The 19,220-nt window shown below is 33.9% G+C and overlaps 1 pseudogene; it reads right to left on the reverse strand.

Annotated features, from left to right (window-relative positions):
- Positions 1 to 890: 890 nt before the first annotated feature.
- Positions 891 to 9,220, reverse strand: LOC138385699 (uncharacterized; annotated as a pseudogene).
- Between the last annotated feature and the right edge of the window lie 10,000 nt (positions 9,221 to 19,220).

Below are 19,220 nucleotides of genomic sequence, written 5' to 3' on the forward strand. Positions count from 1 at the left end.
ATGTTATAGAACCTGATAACACACACATAAAATGATTATTCTGTGATCTCTGGAATCATCATAGCTGGAAGGCTACTCACAACAGGACTTTTCCTCTTCTTTGCAATGACAAGCCTTAATGGAATTCGGCCTGCAGAGTGTCTGGGCTGTGTGTGAGGATAGTATCAGATCAAGTCCAAGCAAGTTCCCTGAAGCTCAGCCTTTACAACATCGTGTAACTCAGAAACATTCCTTCGAGGCACCGCCCACCATTTCCAGTGGGAATCTACTGAAATGATTCTCTTGGAAGCACCATGGAAGTAGGGAGGGGGGTATTAAATTCGTGCTTTCCGAGGAGATTGTAGATGGGTGAGCGGGTGGAGACAGTGGGGGGAGGAATTAAAAGCAAAGATGGAAAAAATAACAACCACTGCCACCAAAATATTCTGCTTAAGCATGAGGGAGTACACCCTACAGCTGTTAGCACTGTTCAGCATATTTTGCATATTTATATATACCAAGTATTTCCAAACAGCCTTGTGTTTGTTTTAAAATCCCACACAGAGATGTCTGATAAAGCTGTCACTGTAGAAGGCTATTTTCTTGGTGAAGTTTGCAAAACTGTTTTCAAAATTCTGTATATACATCATGAGCTGAGCAGAAGAGCCATTGCCATTAACCATTTCATAGAGAAATCTTAACTACTCCCCCTACCCATCCGACAGCACTCAGAACAAAGCACCCATGTTCTAAGACAAAAACAGTACCCCATTGATTGAAGCCAATTCATCTTTTAAAAAAAATTTTGGTTTAAAAAAAATGAAACACGCAACATCACCCAGTGATCCTTGGGTAGTCCTGAAGCTACCAAAGTGTGATTTTCATAATTGCTGTTGACTCCAATCTTCAATTTACAGAGGTATTTTTTCCAGCTTTACTGAGGTATAATTGACAAATAAAAATTGTATATATTCAAGGTATACAATGTGATGATTTGATATATGTATACATTGTGTAATGATTACCAAAATCAAATTAATTAACACATCCATCACCAGAGATTTTTTTTTTGTAAGAAAAATGATAAAACTGAGATGTCTCAGATAGCCATTTTTTTTTTTTGGAAACATAAAACACCACAAAACCATACATAGCTCAATTGAAAAAGTTTAGTGAATTTTCACAGGAGGAATGGGGTAGTTTAAAGCTATATTCCTTTTAGTAAGATCCACAAGAAAAGGATAGAGTGTCATGCTTAAAGGAGAACAGATTTTGTATTTTTTGGCAAGATACTAAATCCTCTGTTGCTATATTTGGCTCTCTGCAAATAGACTCTTGTACAAGTGCAAAGCAAAGATCAATGCTGGTGTTCTTCATTCAGCCACAGCCAAACTTGGTATGGAAAGTAAAACAGTTGTTCTTGAGTGTTGTTTCTAACAAAGTCTTGCAGCTCATTTATTGATCAGCAGCATTCCAGAGCATGGATACCCACTTTACACTTTAAATCTATCAAAACATGTTTGCTTTTCCATAATAGTTTTTCCACTGCTTAACTGATAGCAGATGGAATGATTCAATCTGGACAGAAGTGTTAAAGCTCACCACGTCAATGTGGTCATAGTTAGCTATTTAGTCAAATGTGTATAGGCAGGTCAAATGAGATGCTTGGAGACTTAGGACATCACAGGGGATGGGCATATGTTCCCAAAAAAGGAAACAAAACAATTAAATAGTAGTTGGTTGTCCCCAGAGAAAACACACTTCAGCTAGGAAGAATCTGCACTAGATGACCTTCTCTCCACCCCCAGAGAACTCTCATCTTACACAAATACCACATAACTCTTTGGATTCTGAGGCATCATAATAACTGCATGAAACATTTGAAATAGTGACTGGAATTTCCTTCATATACAGTTATTTAAGTGAATGAAGATGAACCTCCACACAAATACCCATGGGAACATTATGTATTTCTATTAATATTTCCAGTGAAATATTAAAACCTCCCCTCCACAAGGCCGATATAAAAATGATCAAAGTCCAATGCTAATTATGGAACGTAGAATAATGGCTCCATGCCCTAGTCTCTAAAACCTGTGAATATGTTATCTTACATGGAAAAAAGGGCTTTACAGATGTAATTAAGGTAAAGGACCTTGAGACGGAAAGAGTATCTTGGACTATACAGGTGGAGTCAATGTAATCACAAGGGTCCTTTAACATGTAAGGGAGAGGAAGAAGAGAAGGTCAGAATGATACCATGTGAGAAGGTCTTGGCCAGCAGTTGCTGGATTTGAAGACAGAAGGAGGCCGTAAACAAAAGACTCTAGAAGCTGAAAACAGCAAGGAAACAGTTTCACTCTTGGAGCATCCATAAGGAATCCAGCCTATACCTTGTAGCCCACCAAGACAAGACCTTTGCCAAATATCAGACCCACAGAACTAGAAGATAATAAATCTGTCTTCTTCTAAGCCATTATGCTTCTGGTAATATTTTACAGCAGCCACAAAAAACTCATACACTAATCTATCATAAATACCACAAACAAGTAATGAGCTTTTGCTAAATTATTTCACTTTTAGTGCTGAGGGTCTACTCATTTAAATAATGATTTCCAGACTTTTGTACTTTCACATTAAAGGTTCACTTAATAAGAAAAGTCAATTAAAATATTCATTTAATAAGAAAATAATGTACATCTCTAACAGTATAACGAGATACCATTAGGAAAGTTCACATCTTAAGCATACCCCCCCCAAAAGAAAACACTAAGGCATTTTGTATTTTAAAAGAATTATATTATTATATTGAGGTCAAAATTTAGTACTCCAGAAAATGTTAAAAAGGAAATTAATTGATAATAACCTGTCCTTTTCTAGAGAGTCCAAGTAGAGAAAGTCTAGCTTCCTTCAAAATACAAGCTCTTGGAATTCTCTTTTTCTTGGAATTCCACTTTTTCAATGTCAATGAATTGTAGGAAACTTTCTGTTTGTTTGTTTGCTTTTTTATACTACTTATAGCAAGTTCACTGTCAACAAATGTAAAAACAAAGTGATAAAATGTATCTTTCCAAAAGGGTCAGCTGATAACCTTGGAAGCATTATATTAAAAAAATTCTCAGGATTCCTGAAGTTAAATAATTAATATAGCCCATTTTAGTTTCTCTTCCATTATAAACATTTATTTTATAATCCACTCCTCATTGTAACATATAAGTTCCGTGGCTCTAGAAATTAACCTCATAATTTAATAAACCTAAGATGTTGTAATTTCCCAAGATATATACAAATTGCTTAATTGAATAAGGAGGAAACAAAAAGAGCTTTAGTTAATTGTCAAGAAATGCATACCAAACCCAAATGCTAAATAAAAATAAAAGCATTCGTTCACATTAAATTATTTATTGAACAAATTGAAGATAATGACATTTGTTTTTATTACAAAGCCTTCCATCATCTTATATCATCAACACATAGTCATGAGACCTGCATTTGAAGAGTGAATAGAAAGAAGAAAATGTCTCTCCCCCAACCCCACAAAAAAATGGAAAAACATAATCTTATAATTATCTTATAAAGCCAAAAGTTTTCTGAATTACATATTTTTTGTTAATTAAAATGACAGCATAACTAAGATTAGTTAATTTCTTTTTCTGGAAATGTAAAATTAGGGTAGCATAATTGCTCATAGAACTAACAAATCTGGAATTTTCTTGCATTTCAATGCAGAAAGATAATATTTCTATTATTAGTTTGCAGTTTACCTAATCAAGTGACAAGTATAAAGTTCACCATACTGTGTATTTTTTTCACAAAAGCATTTCATCTTACCTAGATTTATATGATGAAGACAAATTGAATCCATATTTTCCCGTTAAATATATGCACTTTAAAGTGATATAAAGAATTCACATGAAAATCTTTCCCTATATTGTATATCCTGCAAAACATATGGAATAGTATTTTTAAATCAAATATGATATCCAAGATTTTACATATCCTAAGAAATTAAATCATGTGTGTAAATAATCATTATTACCTTTTGCTCTAGTCACAGCATAGGAAAAAATGTACATCTCTAACAGTATAAAGTGATTATCATTAGAAAAGTTCACATCTTAACATATACCAAAAAAAAAAAAATTAGAGATCTTGCATTTTAAAAGAATTATTCTTAAGTCAAAATTTAATAGTCCAGAAATTGTTAAAAAGGAAATTAATTGAAGCTGATTTGCCCTTTTCTAGAAGGTATCCTTGTTTACTTATACAATGGCATTGGTAAATTAAACTTAATTTATTAGAATTTCTTAGAACTTAAAAAGGAGATTCAGATAAATTTAGTAGATCAAATTGACCACAATTTTAAGAGAATACGAGTTTGATCAATTATTTGAAACTATAAAAATATTTTTCAAACCAAAAAAAGCACAATGGACAATTAAAAAATAAGAAAATTAAGGTATTTTAACAGGAATGACTATCTCTATAGGTTGGAAAAGACTATCTCTATAGGATGAAATTCCCAGAGAGCACTAAAAGAAGAAAAAAACCTACTGAAAAATTCTAAAAAACTGTTCTGTGACCAATCTCCTAGTTACCAAGTAAATTAACATTTTGAAGCTATAGAGAATGAGGTTTCCTTGCAGAGTCCATTCATACCCACTCACCAGAGCCATCCACTTTTTTATAGTTTATGTATTTGTCTTCAACATACATTTTTGGATGAAAATTTTAGCTCATTTTTCTAAACCATTTTAATAATATTTGCTATAGATTTAAAATGCTCTCTCTTCAACCTTTAAATGTTTTCAGAGAATAAATTGTAATTTCTCTCTCAAACAAACCTTAATTTTTCTGGAAGATGTTCTTTTATCCTGGAGAAAAGAAAAATAATGAGTTTTTAGAGGCCTGTACATTAAAATTGGCAGGCTGATCTCATTTTGGACCTTATAGAGTTTCTGCTGTCCTTCTGTCCATTTTGAAGGTGATCAATCACAGGAATTTGAACTGCCATCAATACCCTTTGTAACTGGAATGGTTCGAGTGAACTCTTTCCATCTTCAATAACTGACACAGTGTCAACATCTGCTTCCAATAAAGTTGTTTCTTTTTTCTCAAGTAGAGTAAATCTGCTGACTGAGATCGTACAGTGTTCTGTTTTCCCCCATTTTCATGCAGAAGATTTTTTTCCATCATATTTTGCAACTTTTCCTCCAAGGCAAGTAAAAAAAAAAAAATTGGATAACTTCAAAAGAAACATTCTTATTCCAGGTGACAAGGAAACCCAAAATGTAACTGAAAAATGTAAACGTTGGTGGATTAATGACACTATCCCCATAATTTTAGAGACAGTAATCCACAGGGCCCTGGACAAATAAAATTTTGCAATGTGTAAGAAAACTCAGAGTTGGACCTACACACCACTGAGAGGTTAATTTATTTTCTTTTAGAAATGTCATGTTAAAAAGTCAGAGCAAATAAAGAAATTAACATTTTATCTCCCACACCTAGTAGGAGGAAAATATTCTCTTTGCAATAATTTCTTACAGAAAAGCAGTCATATATCTACTTGGTTGCTGCAGAAATGGATATGTAAAGTGAAGAGAAGGGATGTTTGGGAGCTCAATTTAATGACCTACTTACTCAACTAATAGACATTTCTGGTGGCTGTTATTTATTGGACATCTAATATGGACCAGACAATTGATTATATATATGTAATCTATATACATATATATGTATATATATATAATTTTCCAACTTCAACAGCTGGCTGGTTTGATATTATTCCACTTTATTCATGAGATAAATAAATGAAACCCAAAATTACACATTAAATTGTGGCTAAACCAGAATTTAGACAATGGCTTAATATCCAACCTCTTTTCAACTAATTCATTCTGCTTCTCTATTAACCCCCTAGTCAAATCTCTGACATACGTACTTTCCTTTTTCTGTCTCTCAATTCCACTGCCCTTATTGGCTTAATTCAGCGAATTCTGCTTAACAAAGGGATATTCAGTAATGGATAGAATGCAATTTCTTGAAATATAGTTTCTGATCACCACTTTAAGTTACAAATACAAAATTAAACCAGATAATAAATTCAAAAGCTAGATTCTGCCACATATTCTTCAAGTCTTAGAAGAGGAATGGACAAGTACTATTTGCATAAAGAATAAGAAGCTCCTCAAGGGTATTTGTATGTGGTGCCTAGAATTTTTTTAAAGTGTTATAAATTTAAAAAAATTAATTCCTCAATTACTTGCAACCCACTAGTTCTTGTTTTTTGAATTTTAGAGCAATCTTGGCCATTTTTGCTTAACATAAAAATATAAAAAATCTTAACAGGAAGAGAAAGAAGAAAAGTTAGAGGGGGAGATAAGAGAGGATGGTTAGCCTTAAGAATATACGCTTGTTTCTAAAAAGTGTAAAGGCTCTTTTCAAATTAGCAGTGAAGAACCAAATAACCTGTTTGAATCCTAACTTGTCAACATCACGTTATTCCTCAGCTTCTGATAGTTCAATGATGGAAGCATAGTTTAGATTTAGAGTAAATGAGATGATTTTGTAGGGTCCACTTCACAGATCTTTAGAAAACTAAATGAAGTTGAACTCATAAAATAGTCAAAGATAGAGTGGTTTTGAATAAAACTGGGGAGGCAGGTGGTAGCATCCAATAAAGCAGTTTGGAATCCTTTAAATACAACAGCATCATTTTGATGTGAGAAAACCAGATTCAGAGAGTGATAGCATTTTAGACTTTGAATTCAGAATATGATGCTAAATTACAACCTATTCTCTTTTATAGCTTCTGGTGGTGATGGGAATATGGTCACAGCAAGAGGATGCCAGACAATTATAGAGATGTGCTCATTCTCTTTCTGCTTATATTTTGATATACACTTTTGGTGTGTCACTGTGCCAACAATACCTGGGTCCTGTTTCAAAAGGGAGAGCACATTTACAAATCTTTTCCATGTACATCAGAATGCAGGTTCACCACCTTTCTTGGGTTCCCAGAGCCAAAAAATGTTTTATCTGTTAGCAGGAGGGTCACAAAGTCCAAATTCAGGGTGAAGCCATCTAATTATCTGCTCTCTGTCTACAATTTAATTCAGTGGAGAATAAAAAAAGGAGCAAGAAGGAAATACTTTACTTCTCTTCTTAATTGGGAAAATCCAATTGAATGACCTGAATGAGTTCGAGTATGAAACTGTTCTGAAATAAACTGCAAAGGAAGTTAATAGATTCCAAGGGAAGATGAGGCAAATAAATAAATCTCAGTGAGTCACTGCATAGGAACTGCTGAACACTTGTAGTTGAAAACTCAGGAGGACACAAGACAAAACAAATTTTATAGAATCATTAAACTCTGTGCTCCACATATTTGGGAAAATTACAGATAAAACAATTGTATCAAATCAAATTGAAGACAATTTAACCAGGCCAATCCCTAGAAATTTAAGTTTATATTATTGGTGAGTGGAAGATTCCTTAATTTCAGACCCTACATTAGTAAAAATGGGCACACTGTGTTACAGAGAGTCTAGTTAACAAGCAAAATACAAAGTAATAAGAATACAAGGAAGTGTATAGATTTATAATTCACATGATGCACCAGGAAAGAAAATTCATGCATAAAATATAGCCAAGGGAAATATTTGAAAATTATCTGTGAAAACTCTGCTTAGCTAAGCATGTTGTGTAGTTCATGTCTAAAATGTTCACGAACATAATATACACAATTAAAAATGGAAAGTGGCATTTCACTGAACATACTATTTCATGTGGGTGGGGAGAAAAATGGGAGAATGTGAGAAACTCTTTATCTAAGAAAACGTCTATATTACATCAACATTTTACATCACTTATCTCTGGAAGCAGCTGGAAGAAGTAATGGACCTTGCCTTTAAAGTCCTTAAATTTTCAATAACTGCTATTTGCATAATCCTAATCTTTTCCTAGCAGTGGCTTCATGATAATTCCAACTTTACTTTATTTAGATCCTGAGGGCCGTGTCAAGTTGAATCCTCAAATTTTCAATTTTTAACCCCATTTCAATAATTGTAGCATACATTTAAATCCAAATATAAATTTCATTTTGCCCTAAAATTTTTTCTTAAAGAGAATTATATCAGATAAAACCGGATTTAAACCAAAAAAATAAAGACTTGCAAAATCCTATGGTTAGAATATTACATATAGAATATATTATATTTCAGTTTATAATGATGGGTGACGTTATCAGAAACAACCAGAACTTTATTATGGATCTAGTACCTTCCTCCAAACTCTCTCAAGGAAAAAAAAATCCATTTACAATATGACTTTTTAAATTGCCATGAATGAATAACTAGAAACAAGAAAAATAAGTCACTGGCACTCACAAGTAGTGCGGTTAAATTTAACCACAGTAGTCGTATATAACCTCTAGTTTCGTTTGTTAAAGTTGGACAGATGAGGAAGAAAATTATTATATTCTAGTCAAACTCTCCATCTGATTGAAAATTTATGAAAATTTCTTCTTAGTCAATTTCCACCTTACTCTTTGGGAAAAATCAAAGTAACAAAATATCCTTTCTTTAGTGTGTCCATTAAAAAAACTTTTCAAGCTATACATGTAACTCAAAATTAATTGAGCTACCATGGAATTAAATCTTTACTGAGATTCAATGTGAAAACAATACTGCATTGGTTTGGCTATGGTATATATCTACCTTTGTAAAAAGAAGAAAATATCAAACACTTGAGGTAACCTAGAAAGCACAGACAGATAATATCACAGACATCTTAAAGATAAGCATTTTAAACATTTTTGCCAGTGCTTCTCTGAGAGCAAGTTCTTTAAACAGAACTCAACAATTTTTACAATATTAAAAAAAAATACATCCCTCAAATATAGCCCATCAATGCTAAACCAAACATTCTGTATTTCTATAAAAATAGATGCACATAGAGCTACAAAACTGTATTCCTGAAAGAAAGAGCATTTTAATCTGTAGTTCATCTTTTCCTGACAAGGTGGTTGGTTTAAAAGAAAAATCAAAATGAAACAAAAACCATATATTGATAAAAGCAAGAAAACAGAAAGAGTTGCACAGCTGGCAAAGGCTCAGATGAGGGAAAAACCAAACAAAAATGCTTTTCTTCATTGTCCAGAACGCACTTTGCTTTCTCAAGAAAAGGCTCAAAACCAAAGTTTACTGCCTGATACTTCCTCTTCTTCCATATCGGTCATGTCCCGTGTCTGATTGCAGAGTGGAAAATCCTGACAGCATCTTTTCCCAGTGGGCCCTTGGACTCATGCTGCAACCTGATTCGCTAATACCGGGTATTTCAGTACCATGGTGATTCCTTGCTCTTATCTTGATGCTGTAGACCTAGATCACAAAGGGAAAATGAAAAACATTAATACCTATAACACTCAGAAAAGAGCATAACCTGCGATGCATTGGGCAGAAACCAAAAAGATAATGCAGGCAACTGTAAGGTCTGACCCGAGGACAACCTGCTCTCTAGCCAAATTCTGTATTTGAACTGACAATTTTCAAAAAGCCAACCAACACAGTATGTGACAAAAATGCTAGCTGGACTAGAACAGGGCTATTTATACAATACAAATTCTTTGCTTTGGTTTTTATTTTCTTGGAGTATTAGTGATTAGTAAATAAAATATAATAAAATAAAGGAAATCTTTTGTTTTCAAAAGAAGCTGCCATTAGGAGAAAAAAATACATAACCAATCTTTGGTGCATTTAAGCAGTGTTTCAATTAATACTTTGAGCAACAATCAAAATGACTCTTTTAGACTTAAGTAATGAATAAATTCTGTTATTTTGAAATGTATTCCACAGCGGGACTGCTCTAAATTGTGGTGAACAATTAGACGTAGTTAAAATGGGGTCTACTGTTGTCAGTAAAATAAATATAGTTTCTTCATAGCTAATATCACAAACCTAAATGCTATTTATTAATTTACTTATTTTTGTTCCATCTTCCTCCAGGAAGTGTTTAACATAGCTTAAAATATATATGCTACCTAGCAAAAAATTAAAATTTAGAAGAAAGTTTAAAAACATAATGACGAAAGAAAGTCATGTGAACATAGATTAATTCTAACTCAGAGTTAATTCCAAATTAAAAGTAAAATCAGGAAGAAGTTTATCAAAGAGAAAACATAGAAATGGATCTCGAACAGTTAATTGACTAATTTCTGATACAGATAATTCATATGGCACCTTTAGTTTACACCCGACTGGTTTTGTTTTGTTTTTCTATCCTCTTTATTGAGGTATAACTGACAAATATAATTGTTTATATTTAAGGTGTGTAACAAGATGCTTTAATGTACTTATATTATAATGAAATGATTATCACAATCTAGTTAGTTAACACATCCATCACTTCTTTCAGTTCCCTTTATTTTTGTACCCGTTGTATAATTGTTTGGACGAGTCAAAATGCAGAATAAATAGCTTAAGTTGCTCTGAAGTGGTTCAGAACCATATACCAAAAGGCGCAGTGAAGCCTTTTAAACAAGTGGATAGAAATACGGCATGATTGCTATTGTGTGGGAGCAAGGATCTCAGGCTGTCTTCTTGACCCTTGATCTAAACTGTTGTATGTTTGGGCTGGATGTCACAAACTGAATAGTTAAATGAGCCGGTATGGTTTAAGTTTTTATTGTTACTAAAAGAACGTTTCTTGTCCCTCAACTTGTCAAAGAATTTTGTACAATAATGGGCGTCTTTACAAAACCAGACACAATTAATTATTGAATGGAAACATTAAGACAACCTACAAAGCAAGTTACGTAAAGCTAGAGAAACAAACAGGACATATAGAAGAACCTCATAAAATTACAAGTTACAAGCTGTGTACTATACAGCATTTGTGTACTGGGATAAGGCAACACTTCCTGAATGCCAAAAGATTGGTTACATCTTTATTTTTTTCTCAAGTGTACTGATATTAGACTTGAAACACAGTCAATAGTTTTTCTTTCCCATTTCAAAATAAGAGGAGGAGAGAGATGAAAGAGCAGAAAGAGGTGGAGGAAAAAGAAATAAAAGGATCTGGAGTATATCAACTCACTTTAAGTTCGCTTAATTCATTTTCAAATGACTTTCTGGTTAGAATAATTTGCAACCTAACCTAGTCTCTATTGGGTAACTCTTATAATTTAAACCACCTTTACTGACAATTTGCTGACTACATAAATATTTTTTTCATTATTAAAACATCTCATCTTCTGTATGACTCAGTATTTCCACACTTGAAGACTGCATCAATCTACAGAATGTCAGCACTGCAAGTCATGAATACTGTTGTAATCATCAAGTGGTCTGAGTGTCTCTTTTTTCCTTTGAACTAAAGGCAATTTCTAGTTTGCATTGCAAAGACATACGACTCCTTCAAAATCACGTGAGCTTTTTTCTATGGACAAGTATTGCATTACTTAAGATAGCCCCAAATTTTCCAACCAGAATAACAGAAGTCATTCTCTCTTCAGTTTTTTTGTGTCTATGTCTTTGCATCACTGCAACACAAACTTTAAAAAGTCAATTGTTCTGTAGCCTAAAAATATGTGAAATATCTAATGGAAACTTGTGGTTTAGCTTCTTATTGGTGATAGGACAAAAATCAACCTTTGCTTTAATTACCAGGCACTCATTTCTGTAAATCTCAAAATAGGCATAATGCAAAGCACAAGAAAATGAGGAAGCACAAGCAAAGACCCTTCAAATAAGTTGCAACCGAGAAGCGGGGCTATAATTTTTTTTTAGTTAAGACAATTGGTGAATATACATCAGGATACTTCAAAGTCAACCAGTACATTTAGTTTTTCCCAGCGAAGGTAGATGGGAACATAATTGTTAACCCATGATCCTTATGTGGTCTACATGTATTTGGGATTTCCCGTGAATTTTATGGCCCGAACAGAATCCATTTTGCTACAAGTTTTGCTCCTATTTAGTCTTTTTTGGCTCTTCACTTTCCCAACTCAAACTTATATGAAATTAGTTGATAACATATCCTGAGATTTATCCACTGGCTGTCTGAAATCACTCATGTCTACTTTCTTTATATTAGTAATTTAATTTTGCTTTTATTGTTTGGTCTGTAAGATTTTCAGTAGGAAAAAATCATAAAGATGATGTTACCTAACATTTTCTTAGGGCCTAAATAAATATACCAGGCACTGTGCTCAGTGCTTTACATGAGATGTCACATTTGATGTTCCCAACTAGGCTATAATCATATCCATTTTACAAATAAGCAAATTGAAACAGAGAGAACTGATGCAATTATTAAGTAGAGCTGAGATTTTAAAAGAGGCAGTCTGATGTCAGAGTCAAGGATCTTAACCACAACATATGTGCTCACCTTATATGAGATATATTGGCTGTGGTTTGTGGCACTGGCCTATATTTCCCCAACACCCCAAGTCAAAATTCTCTCACAAAATCTATTCAAGAAAAAACCAATAGATATTTTTAATACTCTTTTTTGCACTGTTGAGAAATACCCCAATTTAACAGAATTGATATCAACATTAACAAAATAGCTCTCTTAGTGATTTTTTAAAAACTACACATCTGTCAGATTTTTCCTAAGATGTAATGAATGATTACATAGTAGTTTGTTACACTTCAGATGAAGACTCCTTCGATGGTATAATAAGCATATGTCATGTTAACTGCTGTTTTCTATATGTATCTTTGATTTAACCACTCCACCCCTGACAGACTTCCACAGTGTGAACCTTTAAGACATACGGTGGCCATTTGACTCATGAAGGGGTTGTCAGAAATGGATCAGGGAACAAAGACATCAAACTGTTGGCTTTAGAGTTTGAGAGTCTGAGATTCAGTGAGAAGAAAAGCCTAAAAGGAAATGAAAGCCCATAGACCCGTTTCTTCATTTCAATTCCAACACTACTACCACCTGACCACCAAAAGAAAAGGAAAAAAAATTAGACCCAGGAAGAGAGCAAAGGATGTATGAACATAGAAAAGAAACTTAGAATAACCAGGGATAAGTGAAAAGTCGTAGTCAAGGAAGAGGATCACAGTATGATTTTCCTTTAAAATTTGAAGCATCTGACGGTCTTAGTCCATTCTGGCTAATATACCAAAATACTATAAACTGGGTAGCTTATAAACAACAAAAATGTATTTATCACAGTTCAGGAGGCTGGGGAATCTAAGATAAAATTTCCAGCAGATTTGTTGTCTAGTGAACACATGCTTTCTGGTTCATAGAGGACACCTTGTCATTGTGTCCTCCCATGGCAGAGGGAGCTAGGGACCTCTCTCAGGTATCTTTCATAACAGCACTGATCCCATTCATTAAGGCTCTGTCCCCATGACCTAATCTCCCCCCAAAGACTCCACTTGCTAATATCAGCATCTGAGGGTTAGGTTTTCAACATATGAATGGGGGGTGCATAACAATTCAGATCCCAGCACTGACTGCATTATAGCAAGGCATGATGATTCAGTTTCTAGCTAAGATTTCAGAGATTCACCTCTTGCAAAAGGCTATGGAAATAAAGAACTAGAAATGGCAACAGGTTGTGTCTGAGCATGAAAGGCCTGGAAACTGCCCCCGACCTCCCTAGCTTCCCTCGACTCCTGGGTGTTTTGTCAAAAGATCTCAAAGTTCCCATGGGTCCCCCAAGAAGGGTATAGAAGTTAACTCTGAGAAAGTGCTGGTGGGCTTGCCCTAGTTCCCACAGCTATGATGTGAGTTTGCCACAGCAGAAGAGGGGGCATAGGCCAACCCCCTCCTCAGCTGAGCATCTTAGAGGGATCACAGACACTAGGAAGCTAAACTCAAATAAGAGAAATTTAACAGGCCATTATTGGGGAGAACACTGTACAGAGAATGCCCAGAGAAAAAGACTGGAGGAAGAAGGTATATTTGGAAACCATGAGCCAGCTTAAGAATGAAATGACAGAACCAAGAAGCAGACAACTCATTATCTCACAATTCATTTTTTGCGGTATGAATCTCTTTCTAAGAATACAGAGGCATCCCTAAGAAGAGGCTGAAGTAAGAATCTGAAAAGAGGTTTCAACTCTAAATGGGATTTTGTTTTAAACTAAGAGCAATGAAGATATCATTGGATTGATCTAATATTAACGAGAATTGATGAGGTTAACTTTTCTACCATTAGGCGGAAATAATAAATAAAAATTGGGTAACTGAAAAAGTTACACTCCTGCACAGCTGAGTTTTAGGGAGTGTTTGAATGTCAGAGTCAGATCCCACTAAAAAAACATGTCTCACCTCTAAAGAAGCATGATCATCTGACAATACCACTGACCACCGCTCAATGTGTAAGTAAGCTGAGTATGATTCCAGTTGATTTTATTGTTGAACATAAAAGAGATAACCATATCATGGGAAACATGCTGTTGATAAAAAGAGAGGGAACTAGGAACATAAAGCCTAGCGGTGTGGGTGAAATATTTATGACCTAAAAGTAAAGAGTGTACTTACATGAATAAAAATGAACTTTTCATTTCATAGATATTAAGAGTCAAAAAAAAAAAAAACATTTGGATCACAATGGTTGCTATTAGACCACAAGAAGCTGGTAGCTTATTTCTATAATAAAAAAATGAATCCCCTGCTTCACTCATGCTCTAATAAAGATAAGTCATACTTATTACAAAGTTAAATATATACTACACTGTGTCAGATGCTGTATCAAAATCTCCAACCTTTGCCAACAACTTGACAGCTAACATTGACACATTGACAAATGATCACAAACAAAAAGATACAAGAGACAGTCATATTATTTTCTATTACTCTATGAAATTATCATTGTTAACGACCATACAACTGAATTTGTTTGTCCAAGTCCTGCGGCAATCAGTTTAAATACTGGTTAAGAATTTCTAAATAAGATCTATGTGGGGGTAGTAACTTAACCCTAAAAGAAAAGAATAAGAGTGGGAGCTATCCAATTTGGGAACTATGATTTCATTTCAGATGAATATCAAGATAAAGCACATATAACCACCATGGAGAACTGCTTTTATTGTTTTTAAACAATTTTTTGAATCTCTCAAGATCATAGAATTATTGCTTGAAAATCAAGCTAAATAGTATTTACAAGTAAAAATTCTACAAAATATCCTGTAATCAGACAACTTCCTGAGTATATTTAGGATCTACTTACATACTCACACCAGTATTGTTCAGTTGACCATCAGTATTATCTTGGAAAACCATTCCATGTCAGTATGTATAGGTATCCTTTTAAAGGGCTATACAATATTTATTTGTTGGTATATTGTTACCCGATTCTCTATAGATGTGCATCATTTGGATACACACACACGTACAAATTTACTTTTTACTTATGTGAATATTTTAGGAGTTAAAGATAAATTCCTGAAAATATATCTGTATAAACTGCTGAATCTAAACATATGCACATTTACATTTACATATTTAATTGTGGTGGCTAAATGCACTCAGGAATTTTGTAACAATAATCATACTTTTTCACTACTTAAGATTATTATTATAGATGAAAAGTATCTGATTGTTTCATTTTGAATTTCTGTCACTATTAGTGAAGCTGAACATTCTGTGATTAAGACATTTCTTCCTCTATGTTTTAACTTTGGCCGAATTCTTATGCTTTTTAAAAAATAATTTACTCATTGATTTCTAAATGTTTCTTGTATATTAGGGATACTAGCAATTTTCCTCCATGTATTACAAATGCTTTTGCCAGTTTTATGACTTAGTATACCTCCATATTTAGTATGTAAATGTTGGACAATAATTCTTTTTAAAGTCATCACAAATAAGATGTATTTTTGTTAAACCAGACCAAAGATTAAACTTATTATGATACTTTAATTACAGTATTTTCTTACGGTTACAATTCTTGCACACTAAAATCATTATAAAAGATACTAGCTATGGAAGCATAATAATTTTCTAGCAGAGGGAGATTTTTCTGTGTATAGAAATGTTTTCTCTAGGCACATTTAGAATTCACTTAAAATCTCGACCTAGGAGCACTGTCAGACACAATGAGGTTAAAAACTGCCTAAACTTGTCAAAATGTCTTTAAGCTCATGTTCAAAAACGAGGTAGAAATGTAAAACCCGCTGAACCTTATGTTTCTAGAAGACCATAATTCACTGTGTTATTGTAAGACGTACAGCACCTGCACACCTGAGGCAAATGTTGCAGGTGACAAGCAGTTCAGTGCCCAGGTGTTTCTCCTTGTTTGTGTTTTCCCAGGCCCAGACAGCAAGCTACTTAATTCTGTCTGGCCTCTCAGAAGCTTTCTCCCTCCAAAACAACAAACTCTCCTGTGTACAGAACCTCTAGTCTTTGTCTTTGGTGACACCCACTTCCTCAGAGTTGTGCACATTATAATGCCCAGCTGGAAGGTAAATTGGCAAGTGCTTAAAGCATAAGGATATGAAGTTACAAATATGATCCAATCATTTAAAAACTGACCTTGTGAACAAATATAAAATATAAATTGCAGAGCTTGGGTTTTTTTTTTTTAATCTTAGTGGCAGTCTACCAGGCTCAAAATTTGAATATCAATATGATAGATAACCTCTTGGGTAATAGAAGCTGGAGACTACAGGTGCAATATGGAATTTAGACACTGGTTACCAATTCAGTGACCTCAATTTCTAAAGCAGATATAAAAAAAAAAAAAAAAAAACTTTGAAGACAGAGACAAAGAATAAAGGAAGAAGGGAGTGGGGAAAAGCGGAATGGAATACTGTCTGTAATTTTTTTTACAGACTTCTCCCAGAACTGGAGAGGAACAAGACCAAAAAAATGCTTGGATCACTTATTGTAACTGAAACCACAAGTTATAATACTCTCAAGAGATTCTAACTATCCAGACATCTGTTGGATAACAAATGCAGCCAAACATGCATCTTTAAAGAGGTTTCTAGGTTATACAGTGACAGCTTTACAATCCAGAAAATAGATAATCCAACCAGAGAAAGAGCTAATCTGGATTCATTGCTTATCCACAGAAACCTAATTAAGGATACATCACCACCACAGGAAACATGGTACCTGGGAGGATGAGTTATTTAAAGACTCCCAAATTTTAAGAAACTACTTCAGACTTCTCAAATACAATTACATTTTAGATACTCATTTGGTTTAAGTAATCAATCTCGCCGTTAAAGCAAACTATATTTGAAAAATATTCAGTCAGAATGAAATATATTGTATTTATATCAATTGCTGCATTGACACCAGAAACTTTTCATCTCACTTCTATGGGATGGAAACACAAGCTTGCTCTCTGACATGTTCCAGAAGAATCTGTCTAATCTAAGCAAGCATAAATAGGGCTTCTATGATTATGAAGATGCTAAGCATCACCTGATACTGCTCAAGTAAAGCAGGCATGAAAATTAGCATCAGAACACATGCTTGTGGTCAAAAAATCATGAAGTTAAATCCCCATTATAACAGGCTGTATCCAAAAAAAAAAAAAAAGAAGAAGAAGAAGAAGAAAAGAAAAGAAAAACCAGCATATTTTGCCACTCATCGCTCCTTTACAAGATTTTTTGGTCATCTTTTTGCCTAGGAATTCGGAACATGTTGGCCTTTCAGTGTTTTGATTAGTTCTCCATTGAGAATCACATCAGAATTACTCAGTAGTTTTTTCAACCTCTATGACTTCCTTCCCCAATAAGCAAATTAGTGTCTTTTGGAAAGACGTGGTATGGCATTGCCTAAACTTATTTGCAGTTTTTAAGAAAACATTTAAGAAAGCAAAAGATGCTATCCAATTTAGATAGCAGTTTACATAGTAATCAAACCTTAAAACTTATTTACAAAATAAATACTAAAATGAAAAATGCATCAGTTTTGATTCACAACTTTTAAAGATTAGCATGTATTAATGACATTTTGGTGAGTATAATTCATAGTCCGACTTTCTTTTTCTATACATAAAATTTCATTTTGATTTATATGAGTGACAAGGATTATATTTGAACAGTACATAAGCACAATGTGATAGGGTTTTTTTTTTAGTACCATCTCATTCCAAATGGCAGAGTATTCTGATAAAGACACTGTGTTTAAAATTTTCTTGAAGATATACATCCTGCTATCCCCTCAAACCCTTATCTTCTTTATTCTTTACCCCACCTCTCCCATTGTCTGCCCAACCAACACAAAAGCAACCGGTTTTCATTGTATCACAAATACCAGCAAACATCACTCTCAGCAATTTAACTCCAAAAAATATCACCGTTAATCTTCAAGAAGAGAAATGAATTAACTTAGACACAGACAAAAAATGGCAGAGATATTCAAAGCTTGCATCAATTTTTCACAATGCCTCATATTTCCAATATCAATTTCTTTTTGTGTTTGCAATGTACCATATTTATTCAGAATCACGACAGCTTTCATTCTGTGTCATATCACCATCTAGAGAACACAAACATATGCATTAGATCATTGGGATCTCCCAGCTGTGTCAAGGCAGGAAGTGTTCTCTCCATTTTGCATCTGAGAAAGAGAAGGAACTGAGAGGTTACATCCTTGTTCAACATTCTGCAGCTAATAAGTGGTGATATGCATTCACTTATTAGCTATATGTTGAGAATCTATTTTTCAGCCCTCTTTTTCATGTACCTATCTCTGGACACACTTCTACATCTCTGCAAAGATTAAAGATCCCTACATTGACCAACATTTTTATGAGCCCCTAAGTGATTTGGGGAAAGGGAGTAAATTACTAATGAAATTAATGTCTCTTTCTTCTCTTTTTCTCCTTGTCTGCCTCTTTTTTTCTCTTTCTCTCTCTCTCAACACACACACAGAGCTATGCACATGCATAAATATGTATATTGTTTCTTCTTCTAAAGTCCTTTTCCCTCTCTTCCCCTCAAACTCATATTAGTGACCCCAATAACTGCAGCTCCAAAAGAAAACACAATTTGACAAGCTAGTTTTCTTTGTTTTCATTGAATTATATGTGCCTGAACATACCATGCAAAAACACATACAGAATTTTTGTCATCCTTTTTCCTCAATAAAGGCATGTGTGCTTTTCTGCATCTTGTTTTTTTCAATTGGCAATAGCACATGGAACACAGTTCACTCATGGAGCCCCCTCTTGATGACAGTCACTCAATTCTAGCTTGTTTCTTACTATGAACATTGTCACAATAAACATATTTGTATTTAATACATACATCCTC

This window comes from Eulemur rufifrons, chromosome 7 (assembly GCF_041146395.1).
Source record: "Eulemur rufifrons isolate Redbay chromosome 7, OSU_ERuf_1, whole genome shotgun sequence".
Classification (NCBI taxonomy): Eukaryota; Metazoa; Chordata; class Mammalia; order Primates; family Lemuridae; genus Eulemur; species Eulemur rufifrons.